Raw genomic sequence first — 20,757 nt, forward strand, 5'->3', positions numbered from 1 at the left:
GACGACAGGTCACACCCCAGTAGCAGCAGTGGAGGTGAGAGCAAGGGTCAGTGTCTAGGATGTTGTGAAGATGGAGCCAACAGTAGGCACTGATGCACTGGGTACGGAAGGTGAGCAAGAGAGGACACAAGGCTAAGGCAAATTCAAATCTGCTGTTGACCATTTTACCAGAGGAGGTGGTGAGAATGGGATTTGGCAGGAATCAGGAGTTTTTCAACATTTTATCCATTTTCTAGGGCTGTTCTAACAGAGTGCCACAAACTGGTGGTTTAAAACAGCACAAATGTGTTCATTCCCAGATCTGGAGGGTGGAAGTCTGAAATCAAGGGGCTTTCGGGACCATGCCTCCGAGCGTCTGGTGATCTCACAATCTTGGGTGTTCCTTGGATCACAGTGGCAGCACTCCAATCCCTGACTATGTTGTCACGAGACATTTCTACTTGCATGTCATTTTTTTTTTTAAAGACATCAGTCAAATTGAAGCAGGGACCATCTTAATGGCCTCATCTTAACTTCATTCCTTCTGCAAAGACTGTTTCCAAATAAGGTCACAAGTGACAAGTTTTGGGGGTTAAGACTTCCATGTATCTTTCTAAAGGACAGAGTTCATACTGCAACAGACATAAGTTTGCTTTTTTTTTTTTTTTTTTTTTCTTTCAGTGGTGGAGAACCCCTGCGTTTTTTGTTTTTTTTTTTAATTGTAAACAAATGGGATACATGTTGTTTCTCTGTACATGGCGTAAAGGCATACCATTTGTGTAATCATAAATTTACATAGAGTAATGTTGTTTGATTCATTCAGACATCTATGTTGATAAAGTGGTTGGATGTACTAATCTGGAATTCCAATGAAACATCCAAGTTAAAAATACTTAAGGCTGTTTAATCAGGTACCCTCTTAGCTTTTGGATAAACCTGGGAAAACTACAAAGCAATCGAGATTTCTTTCTTTGTAAGACTGGAAAACAGGAATCAGCAGAAGATGACAGAGTAGAGGAAAGCTGCATTCTAAGCTGCGCTATGGCTCAGGACAAAAGCATTACGTGTACAGCTTCTCAGTGAGAACTAATTGGCTTATATAACTCCTTCTCCCACCATTAATGCCAATACAATCATTACCGCTGTGGATGATATAGTTGACACCTGACATATGCTCCAAACCATATCTAGTTCATGGTTACTGTTTTTACCGTTGACAATTGTTGAACCCACCATTCCTGTCTATTGGTAGTAATTAGTGTTAAAGACGTAATAGTAGGAACAGGGTATTTACTTTAATGCTGAGTATTGTTTGCGATAGTCATTATAATTGTTTATTTCACCCCATTCTGTGAGGTCTGGAAACCTACAGGGATGTGAAAAGTTCACAAGTTAGAGACTCTGCTGCTGAGCAAAACAATCCCTGACATTACTCCAACTCAAAGAAGTTAGGAGACAAAATCCCCAAACCAACAGCAAGGACTCACAGAAGAAAAATCAGAGAGGGACCTTGTGGCCCACCCCTTGGCATCTAGTCATACTTCAAACACAGACAGAAGTCCCAGAACAAATAAGTCGACTACACACAAAAGGGCATGTGTAAAAAATGAGGTAGAAGAACCCATCTCAATTGATGCCCAAGCCATGATCTCTGAAAACATGAGAAAACAGGAGAACCAATCTCCCCCCAAAATCCACAATCCCCAACAAAAGATCCCACTGATAGTGAGCTGGACAAAAGCTCAGAGAAAGACTATAAAAATGCTATTTATGAAAATATTCAATGAACTAAAAATCTAAGGAAGGAAATAAGAAAACAATTACAAGAGACAAAAGATCAATTTAATAAAGAAATAATGTGCAAAGAAACCAAGCAGAATTCCTAGAAATTAAAGACACAATCAATCAAATGATTTGAAGGCATCAATAACATATTATATTGCATAGAAAATAGAACATCAGCCCCTGAAGACAGGCTACATGATCTTGAGCACATAGGGGGCAATAAAGGGAAAAAATTATTGGACATGACCAGAATTTGCAAGAACACTAAGACAACCTTAAAAGGCCAAATCTGAGAATCACTGGGATAGAAGAGAACATAAGAATAAAGAATAAAGAATGTTTTCAATGAAATTATTACAGAAAAATTTTCCCATAACACAAATGAGGTAGGCATTCACATATAATAAGCTTACAGGACCCTAAATAGACAGAGTAAAATGAGAAGAACAACAAGACATATCATAATCAAAATGCCTAATCTACAAAATAAGGAAAGAATATTAAACACTGCAAGTGAGAAACATGAAGTTATATTTAGAGGCAAACCAATAAAGCTCACTTCTTCTTTTTTTTTAAATTTATTTTTTTTTTTATTTTATTGTAAACAAATGGGATACATGTTGTTTCTCTGTACATGGCGTAAAGGCATACCATTTGTGTAATCATAAATTTACATAGAGTAATGTTGTTTGATTCATTCTGTTATTTTTTCCCTTCCCCCCACCCCTCCCACCTCTCTTTTCCCTCTATAGAGTGCTTCCTTCCTCCATACTTGCCCCCCTCCCTAACCCTAACTCTAACCCTAACACTAACCCTTCCCTCCCCCCATTATGTGTCATCATCCACTTATTAGTGATATCATTTATCCTTTGGCTTTTTGAGATTGGCTTATCTCACTTAGCATGATATTCTCCAATTTCATCCATTTGCCTGCAAATGCCATAATTTTATCATTCTTTATGGCTGAGTAATATTCCATTGTATATATATACCACAGTTTCTGTATCCACTCATCAATTGAAGGGCATCTAGGTTGGTTCCACAGTCTGACTATTGTGAATTGAGCAGCTATGAACATTGATGTGGCTGTATCTCTGTAGTATGCTGATTTTAAGTCCTTTGGGTATAGGCCAAGGAGTGGGATAGCTGGGTCAAATGGTGGGTCCATTCCAAGTTTTCTAAGGAATCTCCACACTGCTTTCCAGAGTGGCTGCACTAATTTGCAGCCCCACCAGCAATGTATGAGTGTACCTTTCTCCCCACATCCTCGCCAACACCTGTTGTTGCTCGTATTCTTGATAATCACCATTCTAATTGGGGTGAGATGGAATCTTAGGGTGGTTTTGATTTGCATTTCTCTTATTACTAGAGATGTTGAACATTTTTCCATATGTTTGTTGATTGCTTGTAGATCTTCTTCTGTGAAGTGTCTATTCATTTCCTTAGCCCATTTGTCGACTGGATTATTTGAATTCTTGGAGTAGAGTTTTTTGAGTTCTTTATAGATTCTGGAGATTAGTGCTCTATCTGAAGTATGATTGGCAAAGATATTCTCCCACTCTGTAGGCTCTTTCTTCGCATTGCTGATAGTTTCCTTTGCTGAGAGAAAGCTTTTTAGTTTGAATCTATCCCAGTTATTGATTCTTGCTTTTATTTCTTGTACTATGGGAGTCCTGTTAAGGAAGTCTGATCCTAAGCCAACATGTTGAAGATCTGGACCTACTTTTTCTTCTATAATCTGCAGGGTCTCTGGTCTGATTCCGAGGTCCTTAATCCATTTTGAGTTTAGTTTCGTGCATGGTGAGAGATATGGGTTTAGTTTCATTCTGTTGCATATGGATTTCCAATTCTCCCAGCACCATTTGTTGAAGAGGCTATCTTTTCTCCATTGCATATTTTTGGCCCCTTTGTCTAGTATGAGAAAATTGTATTTATTTGGGTTTGTGTCCGTGTCCTCTATTCTGTACCATTGATCTACCTTTCTATTTTGGTACCAATACCATGCCGTTTTTGTTACTATTGCTTTGTAGTAGAGTTGAAGATCTGGTATTGCAATACCCCCTGTTTCACTCTTCCTGCTAAGGATTGCTTTAGCTATTCTGGGTTTCTTATTCTTCCAGATGAATTTCATAATTGCTTGCTCTATTACTGTAAGGTATGTCATTGGGATTTTAATTGGAATTGCATTGAATTTGTATAGCACTTTAGGTAGTATGGCCATTTTGACAATATTAATTCTTCCTATCCAAGAACATGGGAGATCTTTCCATCTTCTAAGGTGTTCTTTAATTTCTTTCTTTAGTGTTGTATAGTTCTCATTGTAGAGGTCTTTCACTTCTTTTGTGAGATTGATTCCCAAGTATTTTATTTTTTTTGAGGTTATTGTGAATGGGGTAGTTTTCCTAATTTCTCTTTGTGAAGATTCATCACTTATGTATAAAAATGCATTGGATTTATGAGCATTGATCTTGTAACCTGCTACTTTACTGAATTCACTTATGAGTTCTAAGAGTTTTCTGGTGGAATTTCCAGGTTCCTCTAAATATATAATCATGTCATCAGCGAACAGGGATAGTTTGAGTTCTTCTTTTCCAATTCGTATCCCTTTAATTTCTTTGGTTTGTGTAACTGCTCTGGCTAGAGTCTCAAGAACGATGTTGAATAGAAGTGGTGAAAGAGGGCATCCCTGCCTTGTTCCAGTTTTTAGGGGGAATGCTTTCAGTTTTTCACCATTTAGAATGATATTAGCCATGGGTTTAGCATAAATGGCCTTTACAATGTTAAGGAATGTTCCCACTATCCCTATTTTTTCTAGTGTTTTGAGCATGAAGGGGTGCTGTATTTTATCAAATGCTTTTTCTGCATCTATTGAAATAATCATGGTGATTCTTGACTTTAAGTCTATTGATATGGTGAATTACATTTATTGATTTCCTGATGTTGAACCAACCTTGCATCCCTGGGACAAAACCCACATGATCATGGTACACTATCTTTTTAATATGTTTTTGTATGTGATTTGCTAAAATTTTGTTGAGAATTTTTGCGTCGATGTTCATTAAGGATATTGGTCTGAAATTTTCTTTCCTTGATGAGTCTCTGTCTGGTTTAGGTATCAGTGTGATATTGGCTTCATAGAATGAGTTTGGGAGGGTTCCCTCCTCTTCTATTTTATGGGATACTTTGAGAAGTATTGGAATGAGCTCTTCTTTAAAGGTTTTGTAGAACTCAGCTGAGAACCCATCTGGTCCCGGACTTTTCTTTGTTGGTAGGCTTTTGATGACTTCTTCTATTTCAGTACTTGAAATTGGTCTATTTAAATTGTGTATGTCCTCCTCATTCAGTTTAGGCAATTCATATGTCTCTAGAAACCTGTTGATGTCTTCGAAATTTTCTATTTTGTTGGAGTATAGATTTTCAAAATAGCTTCTAATTATGTTTTGTATTTCAATCCTGTCTTTTGTGATATTTCCTTGTTCACTCCGAATTATAGTGATTTGGGTTTTCTCTCATCTTCTCTTTGTTAGTGTGGCTAAAGGTTTATCAATTTTGTTTATTTTTTCAAAGAACCAACTATTTATTTTGTCAATTTTTTGTATAGTTTCTTTTGTTTCAATTTCATTGATTTCAGCTCTGAGTTTAACTATTTCTTGTCTTCTACTACTTTTGGTGCTGTTCTGTTCTTCTTTTTCTAGGGCTTTGAGCTGTAGTGTTAGGTCATTTATTTGTTGAGTTTTACTTCTTTTATTAAATGCGCTCCATGAAATAAATTTCCCTCTAAGTACTGCTTTCATAGTGTCCCAGAGATTTTGATATGATGTTTCTTTGTTCTCATTTACCTCTAAGAATTTTTTAATTTCCTTCCTAATATCGTCTGTTATCCATTCATCATATAATAGCATATTGTTTAATCTCCAGATGTTGGGATTGTTTCTGTGTTTTACTCTTTCATTTATTTCTAACTTCAATCCATTATGATCTGATAGAATACATGGTAGTATCTCTATCTTCTTGTATTTGCTAATATTAGCTTTGTGGCATAATATATGGTCTATTTTAGAGAAGGATCCATGTGCTGCTGAGAAGAAAGTGTATTCGCTCTTAGTTGGATGGTATATTCTATAAATGTCCGTTAAGTCTAAATTATTGATTGTGTTATTGAGATCTATGGTTTCTTTGTTCAATTTTTGTCTGGAAGATCTGTCCAGTGGTGAGAGAGGCGTGTTAAAATCACCTAGTATTATTGTGTTATGGTCTATTTGATTTCTGAAATTGAGAAGGATTTGTTTGACGTACATGGATGAGCCACTGTTTGGGGCATAGATGTTTATGATTGTTATGTCTTGCTGATTTATGTTTCCCTCAAGCAGTATGAAATGACCTTCTTTATCCCTTCTGACTAACTTTGGCTTGAAGTCCACATTATCGGAAATGAGGATGGATACTCCAGCTTTTTTGCTGAGTCCATGTGCATGGTATGTTTTTCCCCATCCTTTCACCTTTAGTCTATGGGTATCTTTTTCTATGAGGTGAGTCTCTTGTAGGCAACATATTGTTGGATCTTTCTTTTTAATCCAATCTGCCAGTCTATGTCTTTTGATTGATGAATTCAGGCCATTAACATTCAGGGTTATTATTGAGATATGATTAGTATTCCCGGTCATTTGGTTCATTTTTTTAAATTTTATTTATTTATTTGTTTGACACAACTTGGTTCCTCTTTTATTTCACAATTCCTTTAGGATAATTCCTCCCTTTGCTAATTTGCTTCTTTGTTTTTCATCTCTTCCTCATGGAATATTTTGCTGAGAATGTTCTGTAATGCTGGATTTCTTTTTGTAAATTCTTTTAGCTTTTGTTTATCATGGAAGGATTTTATTTCATCGTCAAATTTGAAGGTAAGTTTTGCTGGGTATAAGATTCTTGGTTGGCATCCATTTTCTTTCAGGGCTTGAAAAATGTTGTTCCAGGCCCTTCTAGCTTTTAGGGTCTGGATTGAAAAATCTGCTGATATCCGTATTGGTTTCCCCCTGAATATAATTTGGTTCTTTTCTCTCACAGCCTTTAAAATTCTGTCTTTATTTTGTATGTTAGGTATTTTCATTATAATGTGCTTTGGTGTGGGTCTGTTGTAATTTTGTGTATTTGGAGTCCTATAAGCCTCTTGAACTTGATTTTCCATTTCATTCTTCAGATTTGGGAAATTTTCTGATATTATTTCATTGAATAGATTGTTCATTCCTTTGGTTTGTTTCTCTAGGCCTTCCTCAATCCCAATAATTCTTAAATTTGGCCTTTTCATGATATCCCATAATTCTTGTAGATTCTGTTCATGATTTCTTACCATCTTCTCTGTTTGTTCAACTTTGTTTTCATGGTTAAATATTTTGTCTTCAATGTCTGAGATTCTGTCTTCCAGGTGTTCTATCCTACTGGATATGCTTTCTATGGAGTTCTTAATTTGGTTTATTGTTTCCTTCATGTCAAGGATTTCTGTTTGGTTTTTTTTCAATATCTCTAACTCATTATTGAAATGATCTTTTGCTTCCTGCATTTGCTCTTTTGATTGTCGATTGGTGCGATCATTCAATGCCTGCATTTGCTCTTTCATCTCATCATTCAGTGCGTGCATTTGCTCTTTCATCTCATCGTTTGCCTCTCTGATCATTTTAATTATGTACATTCTGAACTCCTTTTCTGTCATTTCTTCTGCCATGCTGTCATTGGGTTTTTTTGATGTAACATCTAGATTTGTTTGCAGCATTTTCTTTCCTTGTTTTCTCATATTGTTCAGGTATCAGTGGACCGCTGAGATATTGCAGATTTCCTCTATTGACTTACAATGTCCCTGAAGATTTCTATATATATATCCCCTCTTAGCCTTCAGTAGGCTGAAGTCTTGGAGGAAGTTGATAATGCGGTGCTCCACAAGGAAGCTGCCTCTCTAGGAGTGGTGGCCTTCAGGTGGGGTATATTCCCTGCTAGTGGGCAGAGGTGCCTCCACTTGTTGACCAATGGTCATCCAAAGGGGAACTAGGCTGCAGGCTGAGGCAAGGCCTATTTGGGCCTGAGTCTCTGGTTTTACCGTCTTTGTGGGGAAACCTCACCTGGCAGGGAAGACTCACCCAGTGGGGATGTCTCGCTGGTCAGTTCCCTCCTAGAGGTTCACCTCAATTTACAGCTACCACCTGAGCTGGGCTGCCTTCCTCTGCAAAGTTCCCAGGAGCCCGGCCCCACCTCCTGTGCCTGGGAGCCTCACCCTTCGCAGATGAATCTCCTTAGGCTGCCCCTCCTCAGAGAATCTGCCTGCAGTCCTGGAACCTTCGCTCTGCCCCTAAGTGTGTCTCTGTGCGGCTCTTCCACCAAGAAGCCTCCTAGATCCTGGGACCCTGCTCTGCACCTAATCACCTGGCTATGTGGCCTCTCCTCTGAGCAGCCACCTGGGGCCCCGTACAATTGCTCTGAGTCCCAGAGACTCGCCACACGCCTCTTCCTCCAGACAGCCGCCCAGTATTCCGGTGCGGTCACTAGGAGTCCAAGCAACTCACTGAGTGCCTCCTCCTCCCACCAAGTACCTGTAGCCCTGGGCAATCAATCACTTCGAGTCGAAGTGACCCTCCCTGTTCCTCCTCCTCCTCCAAGTAACCCCCCGGGTGTTCAGGAGCGGTTGCTCTGAGTGTCTCTGAATCCACGTGACCCGCTGCACACCTCCTCTGGGCAGCCGCCCGGAGCTCTGGTGCGGCCACTCGAGACCAAGCGACCCACCGCACTCCTCCTCCAGGCAGCCCCCCTGTGTTCAGGAGCAGTCGCTTTAAGTCCAAACAACTCACCAATCGCCTTCTCCTCTGAGCAGCTGCCTGGAGCTCTAATGCAGTCACTGCGAGACCAAACGACCCGCAGCGCTCCTCCTCCTCCTCCTACTCCTCCGGGCCGGCCCCGGTGTTCAGAAGTGGTCTGAGTCCAAACAGCTCGCCACCCAGCTTCTCTTCTGGCAACCGCCTGTAGCTCTGGTGCAGTCACTCCGAATCCAAGCCGCCGCGCTCCTCCTCCTCCTCCTCAGGGCAGGCCCTGGTGTTCTGAGTCCACACAGCTCTCCCCGCCGCCCCTCCCCCGGGAGCCACCGGAGCCCCAGTGGTTGCTCCGAGTCCCAGCGCTGTGCTGAGCGGCCTCCTCTACGACGCTCCCAGTTGTCCGCGTTCACTGCTCCAGCGGGGGGAGGGGTGTCTCGCCGGCAGCTCTACTTCACAAAGTTCCCTGCGTTCCGGGACTACCATCTCATCCGGGATGCCTCCCCAATGGGAGAGACCCACCCGGCTGCTTTGAGTTGGTCCCAAGTCTCTCAATATCTCCTCTTTTGAATCCTGAGTCCTGGAGCAACATGAAATGCAGCCACCCTCTAGGCCGCCATCTTGAAAAAACCCAATAGAGCTCACTTCTGATTTCTCAGCTCAAACCCTAAAATCAAATAGAGCCTGGAATGAGATATTTCAAGTCCTAAAAGAAAACAACTGCCAGCCAAGGTTACTATACCCAGCAAAGCTTAGTTTCAAATTTAAGGGAGAAATAAAAATTTTCCATAATAAGAAGAAACTAAAAGAATTTATGAGCACCAAACCCACAGTAGAAAGAATACTCAGAGATAAACTGCACAGAGAAGAATTTAAAAACAATTCCAAAAGCTCACAAACAGAGGGAGTTCAATAGGAGAATAACCCACTAAATGAGAATCAAGACAGGAAAAAATATAACAAAACAACAAAATGCCAGGAAACCACAAACATATCTCCTCAATTAAAAGGCACAGATTAGCATAATGGATCAGAAAACAAGATCCAACAATATGCTGTTTACAAAAGACTCATCTTGTGGACAAAGACATCCATAGGCTGAAAGTGAAAGGAAGGGGAAAAAATATTCCAAGTATGAGAATCACAGAAACAATCATGAGTAGCTATTTTCATATCTGAAAGCAGATTTCAAGCAACAATTAACCAGAACAAAGACGGCCACTGCATCCCAGCAAAAGGAACAATCCATCAAGAAGATATAACAACAGTAAAGATTTGATGCACCCAATTATGTGAAAAACATACTTCATAACATTAAATCCCACATAGACCCCAATATAATAATGGTGGCAGATTCAATACACCCTCATCACTAACAGATCATCAAAACATAAAATCAATAAAGATATCTCCATCCTATATAATATTATAAGTCAGATAGACCTAATGAATATCTACAGAATATTCCATCCAAAACATCTGAATTTACTGTCTTCTTAGCTGTACATGAAACTTTTTCCAAAATAGATCATAATGTAGGCCATGAACCAAATCATAGCAAATACAAAATAAAATCAATATAATCCCATACATCCTATCAGATCATAAAGGAATGAAGCTAGAAATCAGCAACAAGAAAAATAATGGAAACTGCATAAACACACAGAGATTGAAAAATACTCTCTTAAATGAAGAATTGATTACAGAAGAAATGAGAATAAAAGTCAAGAAATTCTTAGAAATTAATGAGAACTGATACACATATAAAAATCTCTGGGACAGTATGAAAGCAATTCTAAGGGGAAAAGATAGAGCATTGATCGTCTGCATTAAAATTTTGTGGAGTCTGGGTTGTGGCCCAGTGACAAAGTGTTTGGCTAGCATGTATGAGGCACCAAGTCTGATTCTCAGCACCACACATAAATAAATAAAAATAAAGGTCCATCGACGACTAAAAAAAATTTTTTTTAAATTGGAGAGATCCCAAATAAATAAGTTTACACTCCATCTCAAGACCTTAGAAAAAGAACAACAAGGTAATACCAAAACCAGTACAAGATAGGAAATAACTAAATTCAGAGCTGAAATCAATGACATTGAGAATAAGAAAACAATACATAGGATCAATGCAGCAAAAAGTTGGTTTTTGAAATGATAAATAAGACTAACCAACCCTTAGCCAAACTAACCAAAAGAAAGAGTGAGAAGACCCAAATCAACAAGATCAGAGATATAAAAGGATATATCACCACAGACCCTTCTGAAATCTAAAGGGTTATCAGAATCTATTTTGAAAATTTATACTCCAATAAACTGGGAAATCTGGAAGATATTGACAAATTTCTATACACATATGACCTGCTCAAATTGAATCAGGAAGATATAGAAAACCTAAACAAACCACTATCAAGACATTAAAACAGCAATTAAAATCCTTCTAAAAAAGGAAAGCCCAGGACCAAATGAATTCTCAGTTAACTTCTACCAGACCTTTACAGAAGAATTAACTCGTCTTTCTCAAGTTATTCCATGAAACTGAAAGGAAGAAACACTCCCAAATGAATTTTATGAAGCCAGTATAACACTGATACCAAAACCAGACAAAGACAAAATAAAGAAAGAAAACTACAGACCAATATCCCTGATGAGCATAGATGCAAAAATCCTTAATAAAATATTAGCAAACTGCATTCAAAATCACATCAAAAAGATGATACACCATGATCAAGTCGGTTTCATACTGGAGATGCAAGGTTGGTTCAACATATGCAAAGCAATAAGTATAATCCACCACTTAACAGAATTAAGGACAAAAATCACATGATCATCTTAATAGATACAGAAAACACCTTTGATAAAATACATGCCCATTCATGTTAAAAAATGCTGGAGAAGCTAGGGATTGAAGGAACTTATCTCAACGTCGTAAATGCCATTTATGACAAACCCAAAGCCTACGTCATACTAAATGAAAAAAAACTAAAAGCATTTCCTCTAAAATCATAAACAAGACAATTATATCCACTCTCACTCTCTATTTTCCTATCCAAAATAGTCCTCAAAACATTAGCCAGAGCAATCAGGCAAGAAAAATAAATGAAAGGTATACAAATAGAAAAAGAAGAAGTCAAACTATCTCTGATGATGATGTGATCCTATATCTAGTAAACCCAAAAAAATCCATCAAAAGACTCCTATGGTTTATGAATGAGTTTACCAAAATAGCAGGATACAAGATGAACACCCATAAATCAATAGTTTTACTATATTTCAACAGTAATTCAACTGAGGAAGAAATCAAAAAACTGTCCCAGTCATAGTAACCTCAAAAAAATAAAATACTTAGTAATTGATCTAACTAAGGAGGTAAAAGAGTTCTAGAATAAAAATTGTAGAACATTGAAGAAAGAAATTGAAGAAGATCTTAGAAGATGGAAAGACATCCCATGTTCATAAGCAAAATTAGTATTTTCAAAATGGTCATACTACTAAAAGCAATATACAGATTCAAAGCAATCCCCACCAAAATATCAATGATATTCTTCACAAAATTAGAAAAAACAATTCTCAAATTCACTTGGAAAAATAAGAGACCCAGAATAAGCAAAGCAATACTAAGCAAGAAAGTAAAGCAGGAGGCATCACAATATCTGATCTGAAATCAATATCTGTTACTACAGAGCTGTAGTAACAAAAACAGTATGGTATTGGTATTAAAATAGACATGAAGACCAATGGAACAGAATAGAAGACGTAGAGACAAATCCACATTACCTACAGCCATCTGATATTTGACAAAGTTTCCAAAAATATACTTTGGAGAAAAGACAGCCTTTTTAACAAATGGTGCTAGGAAAATTGGATAGATGTATATGTAGAAAAATAAAACTAGACTCCTATCTTGCACTGTGCACAAAACTCAGATCAAAATGGATCAGACTTAGGAATTAGACCAGAAATTTTTAACCATTATAAGAAAGCATAGGATCAACACTCCATCATATAGGAGCTGGCACTGACTTCTTTAACAAGGTTCCCAAAGTTCAATAAATAAAACCAAGGATCAATCAGTGGGATGCCATCAAACTAAACACTTTCTGCACAAGTCAAGGAAATGATTAAGAGCATCAAAAGAGAGCCTACGGAATGGGAGAAAAACTTGGCTGGTTACTTCCTCAATATGGGATTAATATCCAGAATATATAATGAACTCAAAAACATTAATACCCCAAAAATAATATCTCAATTAATAAGTGGGCAAAAGAAGTAAACAGAAACATCCTCAAAAGAAGAAAGACAAATGGCCTAGAAATACATGAAAAAATGTTAAACATCTCTAGTTCTCAGTGAAATGTAAATCAAAACTACACTAAGATTTCATCTCACTCTAGTTAGAAAGATAGTGATCAAGAATATGAACAATAATAAATGTTGGCGAGGTTGTAGGGGAAAAGGTACACTTGTACATTGTTGATGGGACTGGGACAACCACTCTGGAAAGCAGTATGGAGATTCCTCAAAGAAACTAGGGATGGAACCACCATATGACCCAGCTATCCCACTCCTTGGTATTTTTCCAAAAGATCTAAAATCAACATACTACACTGATACAGTCACCTCAATGTTTATAGCAGCACAATTCACAGTAGTTAAATTATGGAATCAAACTGTATGCCCATCAATAGATGAATGGATTAAGAAATTGTTCTCTGTGTGTGTGTGTGTGTAAACATATACACACATAAGGGAGTTCTACTCAGTCATAAAAAAGAATGAAATTTTGTCATTTTCTGGTAAGTGGATAGAAATAGAGGATATCATGCTAAGTGACATAAGAAAAACTCAGAAACTCAAAAGGTCAAATGTTATCTCTCATATGTGGAAGCCAGAGAAAAATAAAGGAAAGTGGGAGGGAAGGATAGGATAATGTATACAGCCAATCAAATATAAATTAATAGATGAGCGAAAGAAATTCATTAGAGTAGAGGAAGGAGAATGGGAGGAGGGAGGGAGAACTGGAGGGAAAGGGGGGATTATGAAATGAAATCAATTTGCATGTATATATGAGTTTGTCGGGATGAACCCTGCTAGTATGTATAACTATAAATCTCTAATTAAAAAATGAAAATATAAAATAAAAAACTGGAAAATACAATTCCTGACTGGAAAGGACTCTCATGAGAGTCTAATGCGACAATGAGTGTAAAACACCCTCTAGGGAGTTTGAAGAAACATGTAAATCAATACTCTTCAAGTTGTCTACTACTCTGAATTCAGTAATCACATATTTGGCACAGATTTTTTTTAATATAATGCAATTTATTATTATTATAATATAATTATATTATTATATTATATTATATTATATCACTGAATTATATTTAAGCTAATGTCAGTTTGCCTCGGGGGCAGCTGATACATACAATAATGATAAATTATATATTGGCACAGATTCTTCTAGAAAGGAGAAGAAGATGGTAAGTTAGGATTAAGTTGAGGACTTTTAGAGTCTTGAAATTTTCTTAAGGTAATGCCCAAAGGGTGACCTCACCCCTAAGGTAAAACTGCAACTCCGTACTCGAGTGGAAGTTCAGCATGATTCCTAGCAAAATGAGGGGAGTCTTTGTTTGAAATATATATTAAGAACCTAAAATATATTATTCTAGGCCAGTCATTGTAGATAGATGGGATTACAATGGCAAAAGCAACCAACAGCTGTCATTAAAGAGAGATAGTGTAAGTAAACAAGAACAGAGGCCGTGCTCTGCTCTGAAGTTCTCCATGATGTGTAGAACCGTAGTTCTCAGACTGTTCCTGACCCTGAGTTTCTACATTTTATAAAGCAGTAGTTTGCTATGAGTTTCTCCATTTTGAATTTAAGCTCTGAGGTAGAATGACTTTACACCTTATTTGTGTAAGTGAATAATCCCATCTGCCTAGCACCGCCATAACACATAAACTGATAAATCATACTAATAAAAATGACCATCTGTGAATTCATCAAATTAATCAGAAGCACAGGGATGCATGGGTACCAGATTCATATCAGTAAAACCAAGCTCATGAGTTTAGAGAATGCACCAGACCACTGAGCGAAGCAACCCCCTCACCGGAGTCCCATAAAACGAGGAGCACTCTGAGACTGGACCTGGCAGCACCCTGACCCTGTCACTGTCACTTGTTAGGTGCCTTGCCCAGGGAAATTGCCACAGTGAAGAACCTCTGACACCCCGTCCGTGGGCTTCAGCAGAGTGTGGTTTCTCCTGCCCGTGACAACCATAGATGGCCCACTCTGAGCTGACATCTCAAGTTGACACTCCAAGCTGACACTCTGAAACTGCCATCCATCCAGGCCATCGGGTCTAGAGCAGAGGGACACTCTTAGAGGAAGTCATGCATTTTGACAGTTCTGTGCCCTGAACAAGTTCTTTGGTTGGTGCCCAGTCTTATCTGACCACCCAGATCTAGTGACTCCTTTCGTTTAGTGTCTTCTCTTAGTTCAGCCTCCTGAACCCCTGTGACTGCTTTAACCCTTTTTTAGTCTTTCTTTAATACATATTCATATATATTTACGTAAATTATGATTTGTAACCTGAGTGTTATAGATACTAGTGATTAAGACTGGAATAAAGGAAGTTGTGTTCTCCCTACTTGTGACGGTCAGGTGACCCACGAGTATTCACTGAACTGCCATTACTATAAGTGGCGTAGCCTGTGAGTTTATGGTTGTTCACTAAATTCTGATCCTATGGAAAGACACAAACATGTTTAGCCTATGATAATGACATAGCTCACTCAGTACATAAGCACACAACTAATGTAGAACAAGTTGATTTTAGACATGAGCCCAGGATGAAATGAGAACACTGGGAAAGGCTTACTAATCTGGCCCCAAAGAGAATACTTGGTGGAAGGGACATATGAGATCTGAAGGATGATTTAGAGTCAATCAATTAAAAAGAGAGAGAGAAGAGCATTCCAAGCAGAAGGGCTCACTTTTAAAAGCTCAAAAGAAGAAGGGGTGACAGGTTCAGGACGCAGAGTGGTGGTGTGCAGCCATTCTAGGGAACGTATGATGGTGGTGTAGGACCAGCTGCCTTGCTAGAGGGCCCATCATGAGGTTTTTCTGTGTCATTCTGAAGATTTCAGTTTGGCCCTAACAGGTTCAAGGGGATCCCAAATCAGATGGCATCAGCACAGCTATCTTCTCATGAGTTCTAGTTCTTGACCTATAGACCTTTTAGTTGCTGTGGTTCTGACTCAAGGATTATGAATACTGGTTTTCCTAGTTGCCATGGAAGTCAGTCCAACTATCGTTGCTATAGCACCTTAGTCTGAGAAGTCTAGTACTTCATTGAAGGAGCATATGACAATTCATCAACAGACACTCAGAGGTAGCAGGTCCAACTTTTTTCTTAATTTTTTTTTTTTTTTTTTTGGTACCGGAGATTAAACTCAGGGACACTTAACCACTGAGCCACATTCCCAGCCCCATCTTGTATTTTATTTAGAGACTGGGTCTCACCGAGTTACTTAGCACCTCGCTTTTACTGAGGCTGGCTTTGAACTCGAGATCTTCCTGTCTCAACCTCCCAAGCTGCTGGGATTACAGGCATGCACCATGGTTCCCAGCCCAGGTCCTACATTTAGATCACATTTCTTTCTCTTTCTCTCAACTGATTCTTATAATCCCCTTATTGGCTACACAATGTTCCGTGACTTGGTATTCCAAGGATAACCATCTGTGAATGGTTGTCTTTTTAATCTGTGAAATGGAAGATGGTCAGATGTCCTTCTCCCCTTTTAATTAGCAAAAATACCATTAGCAAAAATACCATTCGATATAGTTTACAACCTATGTGCCCAGTCCTCTTCAGTCAGAAGTACTGTATTGATCAAGAGGAAAGGAAAACCCAGGAGCTGACTTACTGTGCTGCTGTGGTGAGGGACGCTCTTGAGGGGCATTTATGATTGCCTAGCCATTTTGAATTGGTCTGAAGAGTGACATTTCTCTTCCTTCACATCACAAGCTAAAAGGTGTGGCTATATAAGATCGTCCACAAAATTTCCCATTAACCTGTAAAATTCAAGATTCTTCTGATTATTCGAACTATCCTTTGGCTACTTAATTAACCTGAAGACAGTCTTCAATGGATAATTTACTTCCAACTGTAGAACAGAAGTCACCAGAGACTGGGGAGGGGAAGGGGAATAAGACCAGAAGTAAATCAGGTTCAAAGCTGGATAGGAGGGATACATTCTGGTGTTCTATCACAGAGTATGGTGACAACCATTAACATAATGAATTATATAGTTCAAAACAGCTAGAAGAGGATTTTTAATGTTTAACCACAAAGAAATGGTGTTTGAGGTGAGGGTTATGCTAATTACCCTGACTTGATATTACATATTCTATACATATGTTGAAATATCACCCTATACGACATAAATTTGTGAAATTATTATGTGATAATTCAAAATGAAACTAAAAAAGGATTTGCTTCAAAATTGCAGAACAAATTTCTGTTTGCTTGTTGCGTGAGTCTCAGTCAGGAAAGAAATTATAAGGTGGAGCAAGAAGATCTACAAAGTCATTCCACTGTCTGAATAGTAAATGTGTTGATGTCAAGAAATGATTTTGCAGTTGCTCTGGTGAAGGCGGCTTTTAGCTTGTGACGTGAAGGAAGAGAAACTTCACTCTTCGGACAAATTCAAAATGACCAGGAAATCATAAATGCCTGGGCAATCATAAATGCCCCTGAAGGGTCTGTAGCTCAGGAGCAGAGCACTTGTCTAGCATGTAAGAGGCATTGGGTTTGATCCTCAGCACCACATATACATAAATTAATTAATTAATAAGTAAATAAAAAGTAAAATAAAGGCATACTGCCCATCTACAACTAGAATTTTTTTTAAATAAATCCCCCTCAAGTTCGTGCCTCACTACAGTGGCACAGTAAGACGCTCCAGTTTTGTTTTCTTTCATCTTGCATCAATACAGTACTTCTGACTGAAGAGACTGGGCACACAGATTGTACCATATATCAGGTGGTATTTGAATTGTAGAATATCATTAGCAGCTAACACTCATGGAACATTATGTGCCCATTGCTAGCCTAAGGATCTTACATGCATCAGATTTAACCTTCATCATCTCTCCAGACATACTCTCATGATCACCATTGTTCCAATGTGGAAATGGGGTCACAGAGGTTAGGAAATTGTATGAGGTAATTCCCTGTACAGCCACATTCAAACCCAAGCAGGCTTGTCAAGAGGACAGTCAGTATTGTCATTCAAATCATCTGTAAATGTTATGATTCTGAACCAGAGGCAAGGAGCTGAGGAGGTACAGACTTTTCAGGTCTTACCACAGTCATACGTAATACTGGAATGTTTTACATGGAGAAACAAGAATATTTTCCATGAAACTGAAGCTACCTCTGTTCATTTTATCCTTCCTTGTAGTTCTTCAAAAGGTACCAGACTAAGATGTATAGTAATGAATAAAAACAAACAAAACACTTATGTCCCCAGCTTAAATGGGTTTCCATCTTAAAGTTTATGGGGCCAAAGCCAAACACACCCAGAACTCAGAAGAGTTCTAGTCACTCACAGTAAATAACTGTGGTCAGTTGATCTAGCCTACTTATCAAATGGTCCCAAGGTAAGACTTCAGTCCTACGCTAAGATGCTCTTTTAGGGAATCCATTTAGTCAGAATTTATATTTACATTTAAAAGTGACATGTGAGAATTCCTTTTCCGCCACATTGTTTTTCTCTTTTGATTACTTGATAATTTCCATTTCTATTAAATCTAGATTAGTCAAAGCATTCAATGTTAAAACGAAAGCTCTTAACAGAGCTTTTAGCTGTTCCTACATCCAACCAGGAGAGGGCGATCAGAGCACATTTTAAAGGTTTTGTAGGCTGCTGCTCAAGGGTGGGAAACTTCAGAAATATTTTCCATTATAATATGATGTATTCTTGAGTCTCTTTCCTCAGGGTAACATGAAAACAGAAAATTTAAGGCCATATGTAGCATGCTGTTCTAAGTATGAGTTGAGAGTTATGACCCCAGCCAAAGCATGAAAAGCAGTGGATAACAATAAATGTAATCAGGGGGCCTGTTTCCACCTAGAGGTGGGGTATGTAAAAATATGGGTGTTGCTCATGTCCCTGAGGCAGTCACTATGTTACCAATAAGAGTTATATTTTTCAGCACCTTCAATATATTTACTGTTAATCCAAATACAACTTTGGAATATATAAATTGGGTTCCCTTTGCAAAACTTGGCTTCTCCTACTGAGGTTGGCACTCCTAGTTTACCCTTCACTAAAAACCTGTGCAGCAAGTACATTATTAATAACAACACAGAATTAAGGCTATTGCACATTCTATTCAAGAAGCAAAAGCAAAAGCAAAAAAAAAAAAAAAAAACTCTGCATGTTATGCTGAATTTATTATTGTCTCTGCCTTCCTGATTGAAATCACATTTCTTCTCCCCGCCACTTTGTCAGGTGGCTTGGGGGTTGGCAACCAGGTAGAACTTGTTTCATATTTGAGCTCATTGATGAGATTTGGGGCAAGTTTCTTTATTTCTGGGTCAGTTTTTTCTGCTGTCTGGAACATGAGACTTAGTCTGATCTCCCTGGGCAGTGAGAAGCGAAGCAGGAGCTATCGCTGCAGCTGTTGTTTGTCTCATCATTTTGGCCAAACTAGCCCAATTTTAACCAGTGACTTTCCTGCATAGGTAGCTGAGGGTTTGCTTTGCTCTGATAATGCAAACATCAGCCAAATATTCCTGGCTTCTGTCCCAGTTTTCAATACTAAGGGGCAAAAGTCAATTTTCTTCATTCACCCCTAAAATTGTCATATGGTTCAAATATCCTTTTTTACACAAAATGCATTTCTTCTATATGCGTTCCTTCCCTTCAGGAGTACCAAATACAAAAAAAAAAAAAAAGAAAAAGAAAAAAAGAATAAGATATAATAGCAGAAAATCTTTTCATTACTTTAGAGGCAGTTGATTCTGTGTAATAGAACCTAGGAACTTAGAACCTAGGAAACTTAATTTAATTCTTAATCAATATTTTTATCAAATAACATAAATATAATATGAATTTCTCTTAGGAGATATTGCGTATTGCACTGCATTTTATATGTGCAAATTATTTTCAGAAATAAGATAAATAAAACACTTTCACAAAAATCATTTGTTATTTACAATAGTCTTGTTTTGTTGTTTCATTTTGGTTTTGGTTTTGTTATTGATACTGGTGATTGAACCCAGGGACATTTTTCCACTGAGTTACATACCCAGCCCTTTTTATTTTCAAACAGGTTCTCACTAAGTTGCTGTGACTGGCCTCAAACTTGCTATCCTCCTGCCTCAGCTTCCCATGTAGCTGAGATTATGGATGAACAACACCACACCTGACTTTCAAGATTCTATTAAGAAGATAGATATTATTTGCAATCTTCCAAGAAAAAAACTGATGCTAATGGACCACACTACTAGTTCTAAAACCAGGTTCCCAGACTCCTAGACTAGTACTCTTTATATAAATTCATCTTCATAGGCCTGTTACAAGAAATTTAAGTAAGAGTATACTTATAAAGCACAGGCAAATGCAACAGCCTGTTCCCAGCAAGGGTGCCAGAGGATGGTGTGACATCTTTTGACCACTTTGATGTTATAAGTGCAGTGAATTTATAATATGAATCACACCCAGAGGCAAGCAAAATCTCTTCATGAGGTAATTTGGGTAGCTTTTGGTAGCTCAAAAGGCAGTCTTTCATCTTCAAACTAATAAGGGCTTTGTGTGGCTGCTTAACTATTAGCACTCATAAACTTAGTAAAACTATGGACTATAAGAACCAGTCATCCTTTGGATGATAAGAACCAAAGCTATTTATTGCGAAGAACTAAATTGTAGCCATTTATCTAATTTTTCTATATGAATGATTGGTGTTTGCATGTCAGTTAGTGAACTCTCTAGTCTCAGAAAATCCTAAAGAAAGAAAGGTGATACTGGAATACTGCAAAAGAATAACATGTATTCTTAATAGGGTGCCACCATCATATCAAGGTTGACCATGACAGGGCTATGCGACAGGGGCTTTCCATATATTGCTTCATTCAATCTTCAAAACAACCCTAGGAGATAGGGACTGTCATCTTTAAACCAGTACAGATAAGAA

The sequence above is a fragment of the Sciurus vulgaris genome, assembly GCF_902686455.1.
Source record: "Sciurus vulgaris genome assembly, chromosome: 1".
Taxonomy (NCBI): Eukaryota; Metazoa; Chordata; class Mammalia; order Rodentia; family Sciuridae; genus Sciurus; species Sciurus vulgaris.